This window comes from Anser brachyrhynchus, assembly GCF_964034855.1.
Source record: "Anser brachyrhynchus genome assembly, chromosome: 4".
In the NCBI taxonomy this organism is placed as follows: Eukaryota; Metazoa; Chordata; class Aves; order Anseriformes; family Anatidae; genus Anser; species Anser brachyrhynchus.
In genome coordinates, this window is record NC_137698.1 from 57,220,184 (window position 1) to 57,241,208 (window position 21,025).

Here is a 21,025-nt window from a genome sequence, read left to right on the forward strand (position 1 = left end):
TTTTTTCCAAAAATTAATACACTTTTCTAAGAGCAGCTGCTTGCACAGGACCAAAAAATTAATTTGTATCCAGAACCTGTCAAGATTCTACATGAATAATGAGTAAGACTTGATTTTTTTTTAAGCTTTTTTTTTTTTTCTCTCTATTTTTGTTTCTTAAATAAACTGTTTGTGTTTTCAACAATTGTCACTTTCCTAAAGGAAGAGTAAATCTTCAGCTGCTCAGGAATTCAGTCACTCACAAGTCACTGAAAAGAATTGTCAAGGGATTTTTAGATAAAACAAACTCCGGTGGGTTTCTACTCAGGGATGTTATGGATGCAAGTTATTCACACAGTCCAATGGGAAAGCTACTCTTTCTGGCCAGGAAAGAAGTTATGATGCCAGCATTCAGCCTTTGGCACTGTCAAAAGAAATTTTGACTACTGCTGTTTCCACTGAAGAATTTTGCTGTTACTAATTTTTCTGTTTCTTTTATTCTTGTTTTCCGGCTGACTTCTTTGTTTCAAAAGTCTATCTCTAATTCCTGATTACTATTTAATCTGACCAACACAATCATTTTAAGCAAATGTTCTGCAGGCAGTTTTTTGTAGTTGATACACACTCTTGTAATTCACACTTTCATTTTTGTCTTCCCAGGTATTGCTATCCAGCCATTCACAAAGTGTGGGCTGTGCAGGCATCCCCACACAGGCCAAAAGTACCACATTTCCTTTTAATTCTTAGAAGTTGTCTCTGAGTAACAGGAGGTGCTAGTAGACAGGAAGCTGATCATGAGACCAATTCAAGAAAAAAAAAAAAAAGTAGGAACTTTAGCAATTTCAGTAGAGGGTCACTAAGCTGGCCAGAGGCTGGAGAACTTGTCCTCTGAGGAGAGTCTGAGGGAGCAGGGCTTGTTCAGCCTAGAAAAGTGATGGTTTTGGGGAACCCACCAGCAGACCCCCAGCACCCATGAGAAGTGAAGGACCATTGAGAAGACAGAGCCAGTCTCTTTCCAAGGTTCATGGCAGGAGGATGAGACACAACAGATGTAAGCTGAAACAAGAGAGGATCCAAGTAAAAGCTTTTTCCCCAGGAGGATAGTCGATGCTGGAAAAGACTGCCTGAGACTGTGCAGTCTCACTTTGGGGATTTTCAAGACAGACTGAATCAAGTCCCGACCAAACGGGTCTGACTTTGTTGCTGACTCTATTTTGAGCAGTGTGATGGATAAGAGACCTCCTGAGATACCCTACCATATGAATTTTCCGGTTATCCTATAAAGAAGATATTTTGATGAGCACAGTTCATGTGTGTACACATTCAGTAGTGCTGTCATTTCTCTTTATAACTACTGGGAAAAATAGGATTTGCCGTCAAAAACAGTAAATCCCACCAATATTCATTTCACTTGGCACACATCTATTTTGAAATTCAAAACATTCATTTTATCATACTTTTGTTTGGCTCGTGTCAACACCTACACTGTAGAGAGTCATGTTTTCATGGCATGTCCAGAAATTTAAATCTGCAAAATTTCTGTTTCCACAAGAAGGAACTGGTTATTTCTGCATGTAAATATCATTATTATTACCATGGAGTCACCCACTGAGATGACCCTGTGCAGGTGTGTTCTGCAGGAGGTCATTGTGTGCAGGTGGCTTCCTGCATTGAGGAAACCCTGGGGAGCAGATAGAGCCACCAGGAGCCATCAGCCCTCACAAGAGCAGCTGAAGAAGCTTGGGCAGGGCCAGGAGCAGTGTCAGTCACCCACACACTCCAAAGGCAGACCCTGGGGAGCACAGCAACCAGGAGCATGGCAACCAGGGTGGGCAAATAAGGTGTGGCACATCAGCCAGGGAGTGGTGTGGCAGTTTGTGCAGCAGCTTATGCAGGAGGGCAGAAGGCAGGGAACTTTCTCCTATTCTGGGAGCAATAAGAAGCATCCTTCTACTGAAAAAAAAAAAAAAAAAAAAAAAAGTCCACCTGCCACAACTGCTGGACTGAGACTGAAACCCAGACAGAGGAGCCACAACCTCCCAAATGCCTACACACAAACAGACCTCCCAAGGACCAAAAGAGCTGCCCAGCCCCTCAGTTGCAGGGAACTCCAGAATCTGGAAGTCTGAAGGCAGAAGTAGGTGTTGTGGGTGCAAGTGTGCCCAGATGGACAAACTTTTCAACCATGTTGCCATGTTGTGAGAGGAGTTCACAAGGCAGTGTAGCATCGAGGAATCCATGTGGGAGGTGTATGGTATTGTGTGCTGACATGGACTGAGTGACATTCCTGCCTTAAGTCCTTGCAAGGGAAAGGTAAGCTAACTTCCAACACTGAACTGATGGACTTGACTGACTCACAAGACAAGGGAGTCTGGACCATTGTCTCTGCTCAGAGCAAAAGGAGGGGTCTCCACCTTGCTCCTGAAGTGCCCCCATGCAACGGATACAACACTCTGGGGCTGGAAAAAGGAGTGTATGAATAATGGTCAAGACCCAGGAAAGGAAAACCGTACAAAGTTGGACCAACCAAGCACCTGTATTAGAACTAGTGCCACCTAAAAAACACAAAGGGTGTTAGCAATTGGAGATTCCTTTCTGAGCGGCACTGAAACACCTATTTGCCATCAGGACAATTTCTCTAGTGAGATTTGCTGCTTGCCAGGGGACTGCACTTGTGATATTACAAAGAGGTTAGTAAGCCTGGTAAAGCCAGAGGACTGCCACCTGTTTCTACTCTTTCATATAGGGTCAAATGAGTCTGCAATGAGGAGACTCTGAAATATCAGAAGGGTTTTTATATCCCTCAGAAAGATGTTGAAGCGATCAGAAGCACAAGTAGTATGCTTCTCTGTCCTCCCAGTTGGAGACTGGGACTCAAGAAGAAGGAGATGAATAGATGAGGTGAATGATTGGCTGTGTGCCTGGTGCCAGGCTCAGGGTTTTGGGTTCTATGATCTCAGACATGAGATCATAGAGAAAACAGGCATGCTGACACCAGATAGGGTGCATCTGACCAGGCTGGGACAAGAGCGTTCTGGGCAGCAAGCTGGCTGGACTTATTAGCAGAGCTTTAAAGTAGATTCAGAGGGAAAAGAGAATGTAGTTCTGAGTGACAGAAGAGAACCAGGGAACACTTTAGGAAGCCACAGGGAAATACCTGAGTGTTGTCCCAGAGGAGTTAAGGAGGACTCCTCTAAAAAGTTGATGCAGCTGGTAGCCCAGCTGAATTTCCTCTACACCAATGCATGCAGCATGGGAAACAAGCAGGAGGAATTGGAAACCACGATGCTGTTACTATGACCTAATTGCTATCATGGAAATATGGTGGGATCAATTACACAACTGGAACACTGCACTCAAGGGCTACAAGCTCTTTAGAAGAGATAGGCAAGGAAGGAGGGGCAGTGGTTTTGCCCTCTACGTTAAGAAATGGATAGATTGTGAAGAGCTGCCTTTGAGAAACAGTCATGAACAAGTTGGGAGCTTGTGTATAAAAACTAGGAACCAGAACGATAAAGAACACCTTGTAGTTGGGGTCCACTACAGTCTGCCTGATAAAGAGGAGAATGTTGACAAGACTTTCTTGCTTCAACTACAAGAATCATCGTGCTCAAAGGCTCTTCCTGATGGGGGATTTCAACCACACGGATGTCTGGAGCAATGGAGACTCCTGGAGTGCATTGAGGATAACTTCCTGGTCCAGGTATCAGACAAACTATCCAGTGGAGAAGTGTTACTGGATGTGGTACTCACCAATGCAGATGATCTCATTGAAGAAACTAAGATGGGAGACAGTCTGGGCTGCATTGACCACACCCTGGTTGAGTTTGTGATCTCAAGGAATATGGGCCTGGCAAAGAGCAAAGTCAGGACCCTCAACTTCTGAAGAGTGAAATTCCAGCTTTTTAAATAACGGATGAGAACCCCTGGGGCACTGTGATTGCAGACAGAGGAACTTATCAGAGCTGGCGACTCTTTAAGGACACTCTTCTCAGAGCACAAGAGCTCTCCATCCCCTTGTGTAAGAAATCAAACAGAAAAGACAGGAAATTGGCATGACTGAGCAAGGACCTGCTGGTCAAACTGAGGTGTAAGAAAGAAATGCTCAGGCAGTGGAAGCAGGAATATGTGGCCTGAGAATAGTACAGATGCTATCCAGTTCTGTAGGGATCGGATCAGGAAAGTCAAGGAACTGAGCCTGGCAAGTGTTGCAAAGGAAAACAAGAATTCTATAAAATAAGGATTCTATAGGTACACTGACCAGAAAAGAAAGGCCAAGGAAAGTGTACCCCTTATGATAAATGAGAAGGGAGAACTGGTAAGAACAGACATGGATAAGGCTGAGGTACTTGGCAAGTTCTTTGCCTCCATCTTCAGTAATAGTCAGGCTTACCACGTCTTTTGAGTCCCTGAACCTCTAGGCAGGGGCTGGGGGAGCAAAGTCCTTCCCACTGTAAACAAAGAGCAGGTTTGAGACCACCTCATGAAACTGAACAGGTAAAAGTCTATGGGGCCTAATAACACGCATCCCGTGATCCATCCTTCCTTCTTTCCTTCCTTCCTTCCTTCCTTCCTTCCTTCCTTCCTTCCTTCCTTCCTTCCTTCCTTCCTTCCTTCCTTCCTTCCTCCCTCCCTCCCTCCCTCCCTCCCTTCCTTCCTTCCCCCCTTCCTCCATTCCTCCCTTCCTCCCTTCCTTCCTACAGGATTTGAGACCAGATTGCGCAGCAAATACTTATAAAAATTCTGTAAGAATTTGAAAACTGTCTAAGCAGAACAAGCACTTGATATTTGTGGTTATGTCCATATTGTTATAAAGTTAGTGATACTAAGTGGCAATGAATTAGCACTAAAAATAACTAAGATTTGGAAAGTTTATTTTCTACATGAAAAAGAAAAAAAAAAGAATTCAGATTCAGAATTCAAAAGTATTCAGATTCTATTTGTGAAGCAAAGTGCTTTGTCTGATAAATAAATCTTATTTCAAGGCATGTATCGATATGTGATCAACCTCTTAAGACAGCTCTAGGACCGAACTACTTTCTAAGATGCCATCAAGCATTATCAAAGTCAATGAAAACCAGAAATAACAGTTGTCCATCATAGATATATCAATCAGTATTAAAGTCAAAAACAATCAACATACACAGCAATTCTTTCAATTAAAAAAAAATATATATATATATTTTTTTTTTGTCAAGAAAGTGTAAATTTAAATTAAAATCATGTAAGAACAAAATTATCAGCCTTTGTGATTTTTTCCCTGGTGTTTAACTGACTATTTAATTTTATTATCTGTCTCTAATTATCTTCTATTTTCATAAATGTATAATATCTTTCTGTTGTGTTCTTCTTCTTTATTGGGAAAATTCTGAAAACTTAAAGGCAACTGACAAGAGACAACACGGATATTTATGGTCTTGTTGAAATGTAAACAGTGTTACTTCCTGCTCAAGTAAGCAACAAAAATAAACCCTAATTAAAACCCTAATTAAATCTCATTAAAAGTTAGAAAATATTCATATTAAAAAAAAGGATATTATGTAAAATAATGTGAAGCGAGAGTGAATTTTACAACTTCATAGAAACAATGAAGTATTTACCTATTTATTTATTTATTTATTTTAACAAATCATACCATCTGTGACTCTAGAATTCTTTCAACAGGTGATTTGAGTAACTGGTAAAACTGCTTTTCTTTCTGTTTCCAATCTAGGAATCTGGGCATAAACAGATGTATTCCTGGAATTTTGTTAAAGTTACCATTTTTAGGCTGTTTATGGTAGCAAAAGTGACAGTATTTTAATTACTGTATTTGCAAGATCACAATACTAACATTTATGTAATGAAAAATGCTATTTTTTTCTAACAGAGAATAGTGTTTCTTCACACTTTAACTTTTGTTTTGTTTTGTTTTGTTTTATTTTTTAATCCTTTGTTGCTTATAAGCATTTTCTACTGTTTTGGGGGAATATTTGAGGAATTCTGCTCATATGTAGGAAACGGGATATCCCAGGTATACATTCATCAGAATGGTATTACCCCAACCCCCCCCCCCCCAAAAAAAAAAAAAAGGATGATTGACATAAGAGTTATTTTATATCAGCTTATTTATGAAGTCATAGAACTAATTAAAAAAGTAAATATTGAAAAATTAACTAGAGATATGTTTCTGTTTTACGTAGTTTTTGCAATGTATTGGTATCAATGACCATAGAATCATAGAATCATTAAGATTGGAAAAGACCTTCAAGGTCATCTGGTCCAACCATCATGTCGTTATATTTTCATGATCCCTATGATGATGGCCAGAAACCTCTTAAGAACCTAAGGAAGGTACTCTGAAGGTGGGTTTAAGAAAATAAATTCAAGGTGAAATTTCAGAAAAAATATTAGAATTTTTATTTGAGATGTTATGGTATCCAGAATTCCTTGCATTTTTTTCCTCCCAATGGCATACGCAACCGTGCTGCAATACACAGACTGAGAAATATTAGCTTTTTTAAATTGAACCTTTATGAAGAAAAGAATTATATAGTACATCTAAAAGGGAAGGAAGAAGTCTTGCTTTCTAGCATGTAGATTGCCACTCAGCTAAAGCAAAGCAGATTTTAAATCTTAGGGGTTGCATTGCAGATAATTCCTTTCTTAGGAGTTTCTGTTTTAAAATGCATATCCACTGATTTGAAAAATAAAAAAACAGGCTTCAAAATGTAACTCTAAATACCTGTACACGACTGATAGTGGTGGTGTTTCCTAGAATTTGATTCAGTGAACAATTTATTAGCTTTTAGCAATTACACAGAAGCAATATAAATCACTACTAGTAAGATACAAAGATGACACAAAGTTTTAGGGGCTAAAGAACCTATAATATACCTTGAAATAGGTGTCAAATCAAGGCTGGGACACAAAAACACATTATTGCAAGACATAATGCATTCCTACATTGTCAGGTTCTCTGTGGAAGTTGTCGTGCTTTTCTGTGTATCAATCTGTGTGTAATGTGTAATTAAAAAGTAATTTGAAATAGTATATTCTTCAGTGTTCTGAAGTAAGACAATTTGCATTTGTAACTAGATGTAAATATAGTTAAGTTGGAAAGTTATCACTCAGCAGAAGAACACAGTAACTTCTACTACATGACTAATTTCTGTTTTACATTTTTTAGGAACTAGGGAGTAAGAATAAAGGCAATGCTTCAAAGAGAATAATGTAGCTTGAAAAAACAGGAGATTTTCCTGTATACAGTGGATAAATTACAGAACATGAAACTAGAGTTATTTCACAGATTACTGTGAATGAAGAGAATTCAAAATATACAAACTGTAATAGAGGTATCATATTATTTACATTGGTCTGTTAGCTTTATCCTGTTATTTGGTAAACAGTGGAGAGCAGAGGTTTGAGAACTGTAACAAACTGAAGAAACCGAGGTCTTAACTTTAAGTAAGAGGCAATATGAGCTCCATCTACGTAGTTCATTTAAGAAAATGTTACATAGAACATAGTTTCCCACCTACGTATCTATGAGGACAACAGGAATTCAACAGTGTGCAGATAGTGCCTGGCAGAAAAAAAAAAATATGCTGATAGTGCTAGTGATTTTTTGTCAATGTCAAATTCTGACTTTGTGTAGGATATACATTTTTAACATTTAAATTAGTTCATGACTAAAAGAAATTATCCCAAATGAGTTAATTTTACATAAAAACTGGGAGGTTTGGGGATTATTTATTTTCTTTGCAAAATCTCCTTGAGTTTAATAGAAATTAGGAATTATAAATTCATTAACTTTTAAGAAATTTATGTGTTTGTTTTCCAGGTCAAGCTAGATCATTACAATGATGCTTTCTGGCCTTTTAATTTACAAATATATAAGGAATAAATATTAATATGTGTGATATTAAAATCATGCTTCATAAGCTTTAATGCTTTTACAAAACATAAAACATTTATAAGTCTAGCTGCAAAAGCAGCTGTCATTTCCTGAAGCATGAGCAAACCCTAGATTTGTGCTCCTTAGAGCATGAGCAATTCTTAGTACTGGATTTGTGTTTCCTGTCCCAGATGAATGAGGAACAGGATTGTTTTACATGTCTGTCTTTCACACTTTCCAATATTTAGCTGCTCTAACATTGCATCAGAATGACAGGAAAATGCACAAAACAGTACATAATACAGATTTGCTATATGAAATTCACTATAGATTGATTCTGGAGAGATCTATGCGGACAAATGCATTGGACTGAGAGGTAATTTCCTACTGCCCTAACCTCTAAATTTAAGTATCCTGATGACACCAAATTTTAACAACGATACTACTAAATATTGGTTGGCAGTGTATTCACAATACCTGAAGGAAAAATTCCAGTCCCCTGCCATTTGTCCTGACAAATCTCTTGGTATGTTTCACAGAAATTCTGTAGATATTTGCTTGTTTCAGTTAATGTTATAGAAAACTGTTGATATCTTGAAGCTAAGCTTAAAATAAAGATGCAGCAACCAAAGCAATGATTGTATCTTTTTTCTTTTTCCTAATCTGAAACAGTTGTGATGAAAATAGAGAAAAGTGGCGCAACATAGCTCGTCTTTTTGTTTAAAATTATGAACATAATAAATTATATTTTTATACATTTTATACACACATTTTTATACACTTTTATACACACATTACTGTGTGAGTCGTATTGTTGTTTTTGTTACTCTGTGTCTATTTTGTCTGGGGTTTCTTCTCAGAAACTAGTTTTAATTTCTAACTAACATCTCCATGTACATTGATTAACAACCTCAGTCTTATTTTATTAGTCATAATTGATGTATTTTTCCCATTACTTCTCAAATACGTTATCTATTTATCATAAAAGTATTAACAATACTTTTAGAACCAATCACCTGCTGAGCATTTTTAAATAGTATCTTTTTTTCTCTTTTTTTTTTTTTTTTTCAATTTTCAAGTATATTAATCTGCGGCATCCATTCGAAAAGTAACATATATATATATTCTTTAATTTTCAAATATTTTAATTCAATACTATAGTAACTGGGTATATACTATTATTGTAGAAGATTAACCTACTTTGGGGAAGGAAACAATTTTATTTTTCATTTTCGTTATTAATCTGACATTGAAACACTCTATCTCGTATGGTTGTAAAATTACAGGTACTGTTGAAAACATATTCTGCTGTCTTCACTTGTGCTATCGCTGTGATTTACTACAATTCTTCTCCAACATTGTTTTAATTATCTATCTATCTGAATCATCATTTATTAGGAGTTCTCTTAGAAGGTAAGCGCAGTCTGAAAAGTCACTGCTTGTGGAAATAAATCAGTAATGACAGCAAGATATAGAACCCTCATTATCATCAGATTGATTTCAAATGAACGTTTGTCTTGTCAGTGTTCTTTTAATTGGAATTAGTATCATTACAATCTTAATCAATTACTGTATTTTGATTTCAAATTCTGTTCTCTCCATCTGCTCAATTTCTGTAAAATGGTGTTTTATTTTCTTTTTCTAATCTGAGAAGCTAAATTGGAACAGATGCTTAGTTTCTAGAATATAAGCCATCAGAAACATAGGGCCAAATTTTCAAGATTTGTTATATCAAGCATCAAAATCAGTCCTATTATACTGCAGTGACATTTTGTCATGGCTAGATAATTAGTAGTAATAGTTGAAAATAATTTGTAGACACATATAATTTCAAGACTTCCGCAGTATGCAATTTACTATTTTTATTAAGTTATTCTCCACTCTTGGTGGTCACTACATGCTCCTCAAAGGATTTGGGAAATTAAAAAAAAGATAAGAAATAGAGCAGGAGGTGTCCTGTAGAATATCAGTTGTTGCTCTTACCATTTGAAGAACTATGCATGCAATAGATCTTCACAAAGTTAATTCTTTAGAGTTCCCAGTCACACTGCATTGAGCTGTTAATTTTAAGGAAGTGTCCCATACAGTGAGAAACCTACACTGTTGAGAACTACACATTTAGATTTACAGGTTTATTGATGAAAGTTTGTTCAAAATTATCTTTTTTTGCACTATCATTTGTCAACATGCAATATGAGGAACACATTACCCAATAATATTTGATTTTACTATGTTTCCAGACACTAACACCCTTTTTGTTTGTTTGTTTTTTCCTCATAATAGCACTGCAGTACTGGGGTGATGCATAAATCCTACCTAGGTCCATTTTCTGGTTCCAAGAGCAATTTAAAATATTGTCCTCAAATCAGATATTAGATGAGAACTGATACTATAGTAATGTAGAGCCATTTCTTTAAAGTCTGGCTTCATGTGTTGCAGACCCCCAAAATGTGTCCCCATCCCACACCACTCCCATGAATTGCTTGAACGATCTGCTAATATGCTAAATATGTTGAAATTAAGTTTAAAGTGAAGAAAATATATGAAGATCTATGAAAATGTACTCTATCAAAGAATAAAACATCAAGTATTTAATAAACTTGAACTTAAATATTTTAAAAATACCAGCCTTCCCTATTCCCCACCAAGCATGTTCTAATTCTGCTCTGTATGATGCCTATAGTTACTAATACTAGATGAGAAACCGAGGTTATTGACCAAACATATTTATAAATAGGCAATTAGATATTGTTTTACACTCTTCCTAAATTATTAGTTATTTCACTTTACCTTTTAGTATTTTAATCTCTTAGCTTCATGAACTATGCTTCACCTTATGATTTTGAAAATCCTGACCATAATGGCAGTCATATTTTTATCTAGTGTTCAGTCTTTATGTGAAATTACTAGCATGTACATAGTATTGCATATTAGTATTTTGCTGTGCAAAAACTATGATTTAGGTAGAATGAAAAGTGTCACGAAACTAAGAATAAAATATGTCTGAAAATATAAATTCTATATTCCAAACAAATCACTTTCCCTTTAAAATACAAAAAATGTGGAAAAATATTACATTACAAAATATGAATATATGTGGTATTTACACGTATATATATATATATCAACAGCATTGATATTTTTCATCTGATAGGCTTGTATTTAACAATATTCAGTCAGAAATGTCAGTCAACAAGTAAATTTTCTTTTGCAAATGTAAAGATATAATAATATTTGTCCATTATGTTCTCCAAGTTGCAAATAATTTTAAACACAGCTACAAAGAGCAGTACTATTTTAATTTCATTAGTAATAATATTATTGTGTTCAAGATTAATAAGTGAGGATTATTTGCAAAAAAGATAACTTTTACTCACTGAATTTAGTATCGCTGATTTCTTTAAAAAAAAATCCCCTCGAGGAGATTTTTTAGCAACAATTTTTATAAAATTTAATATATATTGTTCCTTCCATGGATTAAAAATTAATATACATAATTGTACACATAAATGTATGTGTCATATATAATTATATTTTATTTAATTCAATATAATAAATGTATCTATATATGGAAAGATAGATACATATTAGGTATAAATATATGCATAAATACAGTCTTAATTTTATGAAGTTAAGGAGCTGAAGTTTCATCCAAATGAATGCATTGTTACTATGGAGATAATTCTGCATATAAATATTTGTTTTAAAAGCCACAATTTTCAATTAACAATTTTATAGCTTACCTATTCCATAACAGCATTGTGGCTTGTTATGCAGGATTTTCCAGAATGGCTATTTATTCCAAGAATACTGTAATTATCCACTGCAACAAAAGCAATCAGATGTCTTTGTTTCTGAACATAGAAAGTATACAGTATGACTGGTAGTTCATAGAAGAGACACATAAGGATCAGGATGAGCTGCTTAACACAAAATGTGTTTTCTTTCTTTTCTGAAATATTTTACCATGTTTTACATTCAGGGAAGACATATGTAAATGGAGGAACTAAATTATGAATTATTTTAGAATTCTCAGATTGCAAAACAAGAATCTATTTCTTTTTCTTCCTCTTCACAATCTGCCTTTTTTTCTATTTTGGGTTTACTTCATATATTATTCATATATGTTCATATATATTCATATATTAGCAAATATATGTTAGCAAATATATCCTCAAAATTAATTAAACTGGCAAAAGTCGTGCATCACATTGTAATCATTTTATGTCAGTTTGAATTTTCTTTTGTGAGGGTAAAGGTATTTTCAGATAGAACTTGAAATGAAAATTTGGAAATTTGGAAAATTTGTGGAACAATGAAGGCTAAACAAGTCTCGTTGGAGTTTTGCAATGTGTGCATTTTTATTATTTAATTAAAATTATTCATGTATTTAAAATTTTAAGTTTTGCAAAAAAAAAGGACAAATCAACTAATATGGCTACACAGAAGAAATACTGATGTGGGTGTTTTGTATATTTATTAGGTTGAATGTTGCAAAAGTGAAGCTGTCCTCATGCAGAAAGTATATATTATTAAAAAATATATTTTGTCATGACAGTTATACAAAACACAGGAAGTGGATAAAATTATTCATAACAGAGCAAGGTTTTTTGTTTGTTCAGTTTTTTGTTTGTTTTTGTGCAGACATCAAATATGAGTTTTATCATGTGTTGTGGTGCAGCTGGGATAAACTTGATTTATTATTTGTGTTTGCTTCTCAGTCACATGGAAATTCTGTATCCAAGAACTGGCCAGAATTTGAGAGAGTTGGTTAAGGAATACTAGAATATTAACTGTACCAAATAAGCCATAAAAGCTTCTCAAGAGAAAATAAATCACATTACGAGAAATATGGGATGAAACATTTATATTTACTACTTAGTTTGTTTCATTCCTCCCTTAAAAATACAGAGAACCTTAAAAAACAACCAAAGCTATTCCCAGTTGAACCATACACTTAATCACACACTCAGACATTCCAATAAGAAGTGAAGTGCTTTTTGTGTTTCCTAAAGTGTTAGAAAGCTCTCTCAGTGAAGGGGAAAAGTTCTAACAGCTTTAATCCATTTCCCCTAAGAAGCAAAATTCTTCCATGGCTTGCATCTGTGCTTTTGGTTTTGTCTGCACACAAAGCCAGAAAAATAATTTTTCGTTTCATATACTTTTAACATCCCCCTTTTTACTTCATTCTTTTTTGTTTGTTTTTTTTTTTAACATACACATTAAAAAGTTATCATTTTTATCTTCATTATTGACAGAATTAAATCCTAAACCAACTAACCAAATGAAAAACAAACAAACAAAAACAAAAAACAAAAAGCCAACAACACACAAACCAAAACGAAAATAAAAACACACACACACACAAAACAAACAAAGAAACAAAAAGCAACTCAGACTTGGTTGGTCATTATATACAATTATTCTGATTGTGGATAATTTATAATTATAGGTTTACCATTTTTCCTCTTGTTAATATCTTTATTGTTAAAATTTTAGGCTTAGAATGATAGGACAGTAACTCTCAAAATAGATATTTCTAGCTTTAGGCATTGATTATTATTTATTTATTTATATATTTCAATTTTCCAATGTGTTCTAATTACTATACATGATTTTTAAAGAATAACTGTCAATGGTATGAAATTGAAAAATTTGTATTATCTGAAATATATTTCATATTTTATTTTCTGCATGGTTATTTCTCTGTTCTTAATCAATATTAATGCCTTACTCACTGACTAACCTTGTAATTCAAGTAATTTTGGTAATTCAAGTAATTTTGGTAATTAAAGTAATATTTGTGATTAAAGTTATATCTTTTTTCTTCATAGTTCACCTTTATATATTATGCTTCCACAAAATCATAAAGAAATAATATAAAAAAAATTAATAACTAAGAATATATTTGGTTGCACAATATAGCCTTATGTGGCTCTCTTGTAGCTATCCTGCTGGATAATTTGTCCTTCACAAAACCTTTCAATAATTTGCAACTTAATATCATCCTGATATTGTACAAAACATTCTGCAGAGTAAAAACGGAGCATTTCTCACTAGTTAATACATTTTTCTTTAATGTCAATGAACAAAAGTGATTTTAACAGATTTTCTGTTTTATTTTATAGGACAGAAGTATTAAAACTGAACACAGAAATTACAACTTATAGTAATGATTGCTGCTCTTTTATCTTCATTTCAAACTGAACAGTAAGGTTTAAAACACAGATCTGCTTCTTCTAAGCTCTCCTTTTTTTTTTTTTTTTTTTTGTCCCCATTTCTGTCATTATTTAGAAATTAATTTTATTTAAATGTTTGTTCTTCCCCCTGGTTCACAAACAGAAGTCATTATTCTGTTTCAGAAGAAGTCATTTTTCCTTCTCATTCTTTTCCACAGTTTTCTTTTCTGCCTTCTGTCTTAAACTACTTAAAAGTGGTCAAGCCATGGACCTCATGGGGGAATTCTATGAACAAGGAGGGTCTGTTGGGGAATGTGAAGCTCAAGGACAGCCAGTATAATTTATTAAACTTAATTTTCACCATCTTATTTGCTGGTTTATTCATTTCCTGTATACATGTTATTTTAGCCAGTATCCCTGGCTGAAGCAAGAGACATCTAAGAAGGAAATATGTTGAGTATTTAGAATAACTGCTGATTTGTAAATCCTACATCTGTATTTACATTTTTTATTATTATTTATTTACAAATGAAATACTAACATTGAAGACAATTAAAAATATATATAAATGGGAATTGTCATACTTTTTCTTCTACCAAAGCCTTAGCCGTTCAGATAATCAGCCTTCTATTGCGAAGTCTTAGGAATTTTCAAAGAAAAAAAAAAAACTATTTCTAAATGTATTTAATCTAATTTAAACATAGATTCTTTAGATTATAATATTTTTTTATATTTTTATTTTATAATTTATTTTATTATATTATTATTTTTATTAGATTATATATTATATTATATATTATTATATTATATTATATATTATTATATTATATTATGTTATATTATTATTTATTATATTATATTATGTTTTATAATTTAATATAATATTTTTATAATAATAAAGATTATAATATTTTCTTGAGAGTCTGAAATACTTTTTTTTTGTATAGATGAAAACTCAGATCTTATGTAAAAGATGATAATATCCAAATATAATTCACCCAAAAATGAATGTTCTTAATCTACTCTGTGTTTCCTCTATAATTTTCACTTTTTTGTATAAGGTATATGAATCTAAAAACTGGATATTAAATATATATATATATAAATATATACATATATATTTTGTGCAGGACTTAATTTGTGTCCATGAAATGAAATCAGTATAATTCTGCAAGTACTTATATTAAGATACAGTATTGCAAATTTTCAGGTCAGGTGACAGAATTTCACTCCTTTAAGTTAAATTGACGATAAATGATTAATTCATTTCATAAAAATTAACATAAAAATTACTTACATCTTAATGCTTATTGAAGGTTTGCACTGAAATATCTGCTCTCTGTAGATTTTATAAAGACACTTCTAGTGTACTTAGAATCATAGAATCATAGAATATCCTGAGTTGGAAGGGACCCATAAGGATCATCAAGTCCAACTCCTGGCACCACACAGGTCTATGCAAAAGTTTAGACCATGTAACTAAGTGCACAGTCCAATCGCTTCTTAAATTCAGACAGGCTTGGTGTAGTGACTACTTCACTGGGGAGCCTGTTCCAGTGTGCGACCACCTTCTCGGTGAAGAACCTCTTCCTGATGTCCAGCCTAAACTTCCCCTGCCTCAGCTTAACACCGTTCCTGCGGGCCCTATCACTGGTGATAACGGAGAATAGGTCACCTGCCTCTCCACTCCCCCTCGCGAGGAAGTTGTAGGCTGCGATGAGGTCCCCCCTCAGCCTCCTCTTCTCCAGGCTGAACAGGCCCAGTGACCTCAGCCGCTCCTCATATGTCTTCCCCTCTAGGCCCTTCACCATCTTCGTCTCCCTCCTCTGGACGCTCTCCTACAGTTTCACGTCCTTTTTGTACTGTGTTGCCCAGAACTGCACACAGTACTCGAGGTGAGGCCGCACCAGCGCAGCGTAGAGCGGGACAATCACTTCCCTCGACCGACTAGCAATGCCGTGCTTGATGCATCCCAGGATACGGTTGGCCCTCCTGGCTGCCAGGGCACACAGCTGGCTCATATTCAACTTGCTGTCAACCACAACCCCCAGATCCCTCTCTGCAGGGCTGCTGTCCAGCGTCTCGTCACCCAGTCTGTACGTATAGCCAGGGTTGCCCCATCCCAGGTGCAGGACCCGGCACTTGCTTTTGTTAAACTTCATGTGGTTGGTGATCGCCCAGCTCTCCAATCTGTCCAGATCTCTCTGCAAGGCCTTTCCACCCGCATCCAAGTCCAGAACTCCTCCAAGTTTGGTGTCGTCAGCAAATTTGCTCAAAACACCTTCTAGTCCTACATCCAAATCATTTATAAAAACATTGAAGAGGACTGGCCCTAAAATGGAGCCTTGAGGGACCATCCGCCAGCCAGATGTGGCCCCATTTACCACAACCCTTTGAGCCCTGCCCGTCAGCCAATTGCTCACCCATCGTATGATGTTTTTGTTTAGCTGTATGCTGGACATTTTGTCCAGTAGGATCCTATGGGAAACCATGCCAAAAGCTTTGCTGAAGTCCAAAAAGATCACATCAGCTGGTTTCCCTTTATCGACTAGATGGGTGATCTTATCATAAAAAGAAATCAGATTTGTTAGGCAGGACCTACCCCTCATGAACCCATGTTGGCTGGGACCAGTGACTGCATTGTCCCCCAGGTGCGCTTCAGTAACTTCAAGGATCATCCTCTCCATAATTTTACCAGGCACTGACGTGAGACTGACAGGCCTGTAATTGCTAGGGTCTTCTTTCTTACCCTTCTTGAAAATTGGCACAACATTTGCCAGCTTCCAGTCCAATGGGACCTCTCCAGATTCCCAAGATCATTGAAAAATAATTGAGAGAGGTCCCGCAATGATGTCAGCCAGCTCTTTAAGCACCCTGGGATGAATTCCATACGGACCCATGGACTTGTATGGATCCATACTTGCTGGTGAAAGCAAGCTAATTTCATTCCTACTTTACAAAATGTAATACTTTTGCTAAGAATGATATGGGTGTTGACATCTTGTTTCTTTTTTTAGAATGCAGACCACTTTGGAAGATTTTTCATTAACCTGAATCCTCATTCTACTTCGTCAGTACTATTTATTCTTGTGAAAATCATTCTTTATTAAAAAGGCTCAGTAACTTTCTTCCTTGTGACAAGAACTGTATAAATAAGTTAGAATTTAGTTTCAAGAGACTTAGAGAATACTCAGTTTGATGTTATTTTTACAAAAAAAAAAAAAAAGTGTTAAACCATCATATAATGCTATATTATGGTGACATGAGTTGTTTCCCCCCTCTTCCCCTTTATTTATTGGTTGACTGATTGATTGATTGATTCAATGCTAATCATTGTGGACCCTCATAAGTGTAATTTTGTACAACTCTCCTGTCACAATAGGGCTAACCTTTTTACCTTTTCTTTTGAAGTTGAACATATAAATAATGGAGTGTGACAGGCATATCAGTAATTCATGCTGAGTCATATTTGAAAGGTATTTGATGAAAGTACTATACTGGCTATTCATTTAGATTTACTATGAGAATTATGATGACTGGTGAGAGAACAGGATTTCATATGAAGATATGAAGGTGAGTTTTAGTACTGCACTCAGAAGTTACATTTTTAAATGTTTTCTAAAAATTTCTGAAATTCAACAGCTAAAATTCTGTGGCTGACAACAAATACTTTAATGGATTCTGTTCATGTTAGTTAATTTATTCTTTCTACATACCACCTTAAGAACTCTTTTTCTAAAGATACCACATCTAGATATGTTTAAGTAGATATTTATTTTGTCACCTTCACTGCCATGATATTCTCTTTGAAACCTTCATGGTGTAATGACACCATGGCTTTTCCTAATTTACTGAAATGTTCCAAGCTTGAATGCATCTCTCAAGTTTCCAATACACTTACCACATACTTCAGATTTTTTTAGTTATTGTTATTTTACAGGATTTAAGGAATCAAGCTACTGCAGGGCCTTGAAAATGTTCAGACTTAAGTGAGATTGCATGTCCATGAGAGCCATCACAAGCATAGAGTTTCTTGTCAGTGAAGCACTCAAGCCTTCTCGGATTGTAAACTCAAGACATTTTGCAAAATTTCTGGCTAAATGAGGTTCTGTGATCAAGGCATCTCATTAATAAAGCAGTAGAAACAAACAAACAGACAAAAAAATATTTACTACTAGCCTTAAATAATGTGTGAAATGCAACTTGGACTTCTTCAGCACCTTAACCAATTCCTATGAATGTCTCCAAATTTCTCAAAAACAGCATGCTAAAACAACACATGGAATTCTTCCAGTGAGAATAGTAGTAAGATGAAAGTGACCTAGAGGAAACCAGTTTCTAGGCATCTGTTGTATATCCATGCACTATATGTTGCAGTGATATAATTATTGCAATCGTACGAAAATGCATGCTCAAGGTCTTTATTTCTCCTGACATAATTTGGGTCTTCTCTTGCTTCACTTCTAAAGACTCACACGAAACATATCTTCAGTATAAATGGTGTTTCAGGAGACTCATGCAGTTTCTTTGAGTACTATACATTTTGCTATCTATTTTTCACAGTCAACACATAGTCTCCATATTTTAGTTAGCAAGAAGAAATGATTGAAAAGTAATCAACATGAAAATTTTTATAGGAAGCAAAAATATATTTATTGAATTTATTAATTTAGTCCCCCTTTTATAGAAAAATAGCTTGGAATAGTTCGCTAAATGGACTGAAAAATATCTTAATAAATGAACCCATATTCGAGAATTAGATGTAGTGTTCTTGATTGCTTTTAGAAATACTAACCTAAACAGCAGGTCTATTTTGGCTATGTTGCTGAGGTCTTACAATATTACCCTATATTTTATTACTGTAAGTCTCATGCTCATCTTATGGAGAAAAAAGAAAAAAAAAGGTTTAATATATATGCACAAAATATTCAGAAGAATACTTCAGATTAGCTTGCATCAGACTGTTGACAAGATAGAGGTAGAAAACATAATATGCATAGACAGTGAAATAGATTTTAAGTGGTAGAAGACTGACTTTAAGTTATGTTAAATATTTTGAACCCCTCAGGTTCAAGGACATAATGTGAGATTGGATCTTGGCATGCTCTAGATGAACTTTTAGTTGTACTTGAAAGATGACAGCAATGTCTACTGGTCATGATGAGATTATATGACTAATGATGAACCACAAATACCACTTAAGTAGTGCAAATAATTAATGCTGGCAATAGCTGCCACAGTAAATACGTGTATGCCTTACACAGTGTAGAAAGGAAATGACTCATACCTATCTAAAGTCAAACACTTAACAAAGCTATGTAATTTGGGAGAACAGTTATCAAGACTCTCTACAGACACGGGAGAAACCGACGTGTCTCCAGCTGGTGATTCAGCTCACTTAAAGTATGAATGAAGGTGATTATTTGATTGCAGAAAGTGGGGATCCTGTAAGTAAGTAGTACTTTGTTGTATTACAGACAGGAGGGAAAGATGACTGTGATGAAAATCATTGAAAAAAATGTAATAATATTTGAAAAATACAAACAGTGCATAGGGTATGTTTTGATAAGCATTCTTTATTTTATTTATTTTATTTTATTTTTTATAGCAAAACTCTGTGACAAGCTGGTATTTCCCACAGTATCTCTTAAAGCTAAGAAGAAAAATATGACTGCTCTGAACCTAGGGCAGAACATAAGCCTATTGCTTCATGGAAGGTAGAGATTTCTGTAAGTCTTTGGTCAGTATCTCTTAACTTCAGGACCTACTGTAAGTTATGCAGTGTTCATGTTGATATTTGAGGTTGCATACATGTGTTTTTTTTTTTTGAAATAAGAAATGCTCAAAGATATCTCTAGGCTAAATGGAGAAAAATAAAAAAGCTCCCATTGTCATGCCACGGAAATACAAAAAATTGAAGTAAGGAGTTAAGTTAAAATTGTCATAGAAAACCTTTATATAAAATTGTTTCTCTGTCAGATGCAATATGCTTGTTCTCGAATAAAAGAATTTCTTTACAGTTCTTTAATATAAGAAAAATCTGAGTTACGATTCTGCTGTGTCTATCCTGAATAAAAAAAACTGCAATTATTGTATTATGTGCTGTAAAAGAAAACCACTCATATTTCATTTCTGTCCAGAAACAGTTATAAAGATAGATAGTAGGGAGAATTATTTTATTTTATTGCTTGACATGCATTGAAAAAAAAAAAAAAAGTAATAACCCACCATTACTATTCAGGGTGACAGACACAGAAAAATGTAATCTTAGAAGAAAATGTCTATTACTTTAGAAAGACCTCATTAAGTAGCTTTCATTAGTTTGCATGAAATAATAACCAGACAATAACTCAGCTCATTGTACTATTTTTCTCACAGAAGGTGGCATGCCCAATACAGTGAGATATTTACATTAAAAATATGAACTGGGCAACAAGGCTTCCATCCAGCAGAGCCAAAGGACAAGATTTCTAAAGCCAGTGACACTCTCCCTTAACAGTTATATTTCTATAGAAATTGGAAATAGCATGTGTTATTTTTACACCCCTAATATTTTTAACCTAGTACTAAATAACATTTTGACAATGAAGATTTGACCCAAGAGAATGAGACAATGTTAAATAGAGAATGTATTTATTATTCCATATAAAAATATGCTCATTTTATTGATTCAAACTGATAACCAATACCCTACACACTGTTTAAAATGTATCATTTTTTAGATTGCATATTGGATGGCATTAGTATTTATTCAAAATCATTTTAGTTATAAGTGTATTTTTGTGACTAGAAGTAATTGGAGCAGAACATATTTAGTGCTTCACTAACAGCATATAGAGTTTTTTTCTATTCTGTTATAATATACTTGAAAGCTGTTAGACTATTTGAAAAGTTTCCATGTCTGTGTTTCGTATCCCTACTGTTGTGGAACATTTATGTAAAAGGTATTTTGTCCACTTTTGGTCTTTTTAATTATTTCTTTTATTTCAAA

General features: G+C 34.7%; 1 protein-coding gene across 5 annotated transcripts in view; it reads right to left on the reverse strand.

Moving 5' to 3' along the window:
* Nucleotides 1–21,025, reverse strand: part of LOC308193832 (uncharacterized protein) — an 83,252-nt gene that overhangs the window by 13,972 nt on the left and 48,255 nt on the right. The window contains exon 3 of one of the 5 annotated variants that reach the window (XR_013949973.1): nucleotides 11,598–11,678. The exons of the other annotated variants lie outside the window; for them this stretch is intronic. The gene's annotated coding sequence lies outside the window, so the exon portion shown is untranslated. Of the gene's footprint in view, nucleotides 1–11,597; nucleotides 11,679–21,025 lie in introns of those variants that run through there. 5 annotated transcript variants of the gene reach the window in all.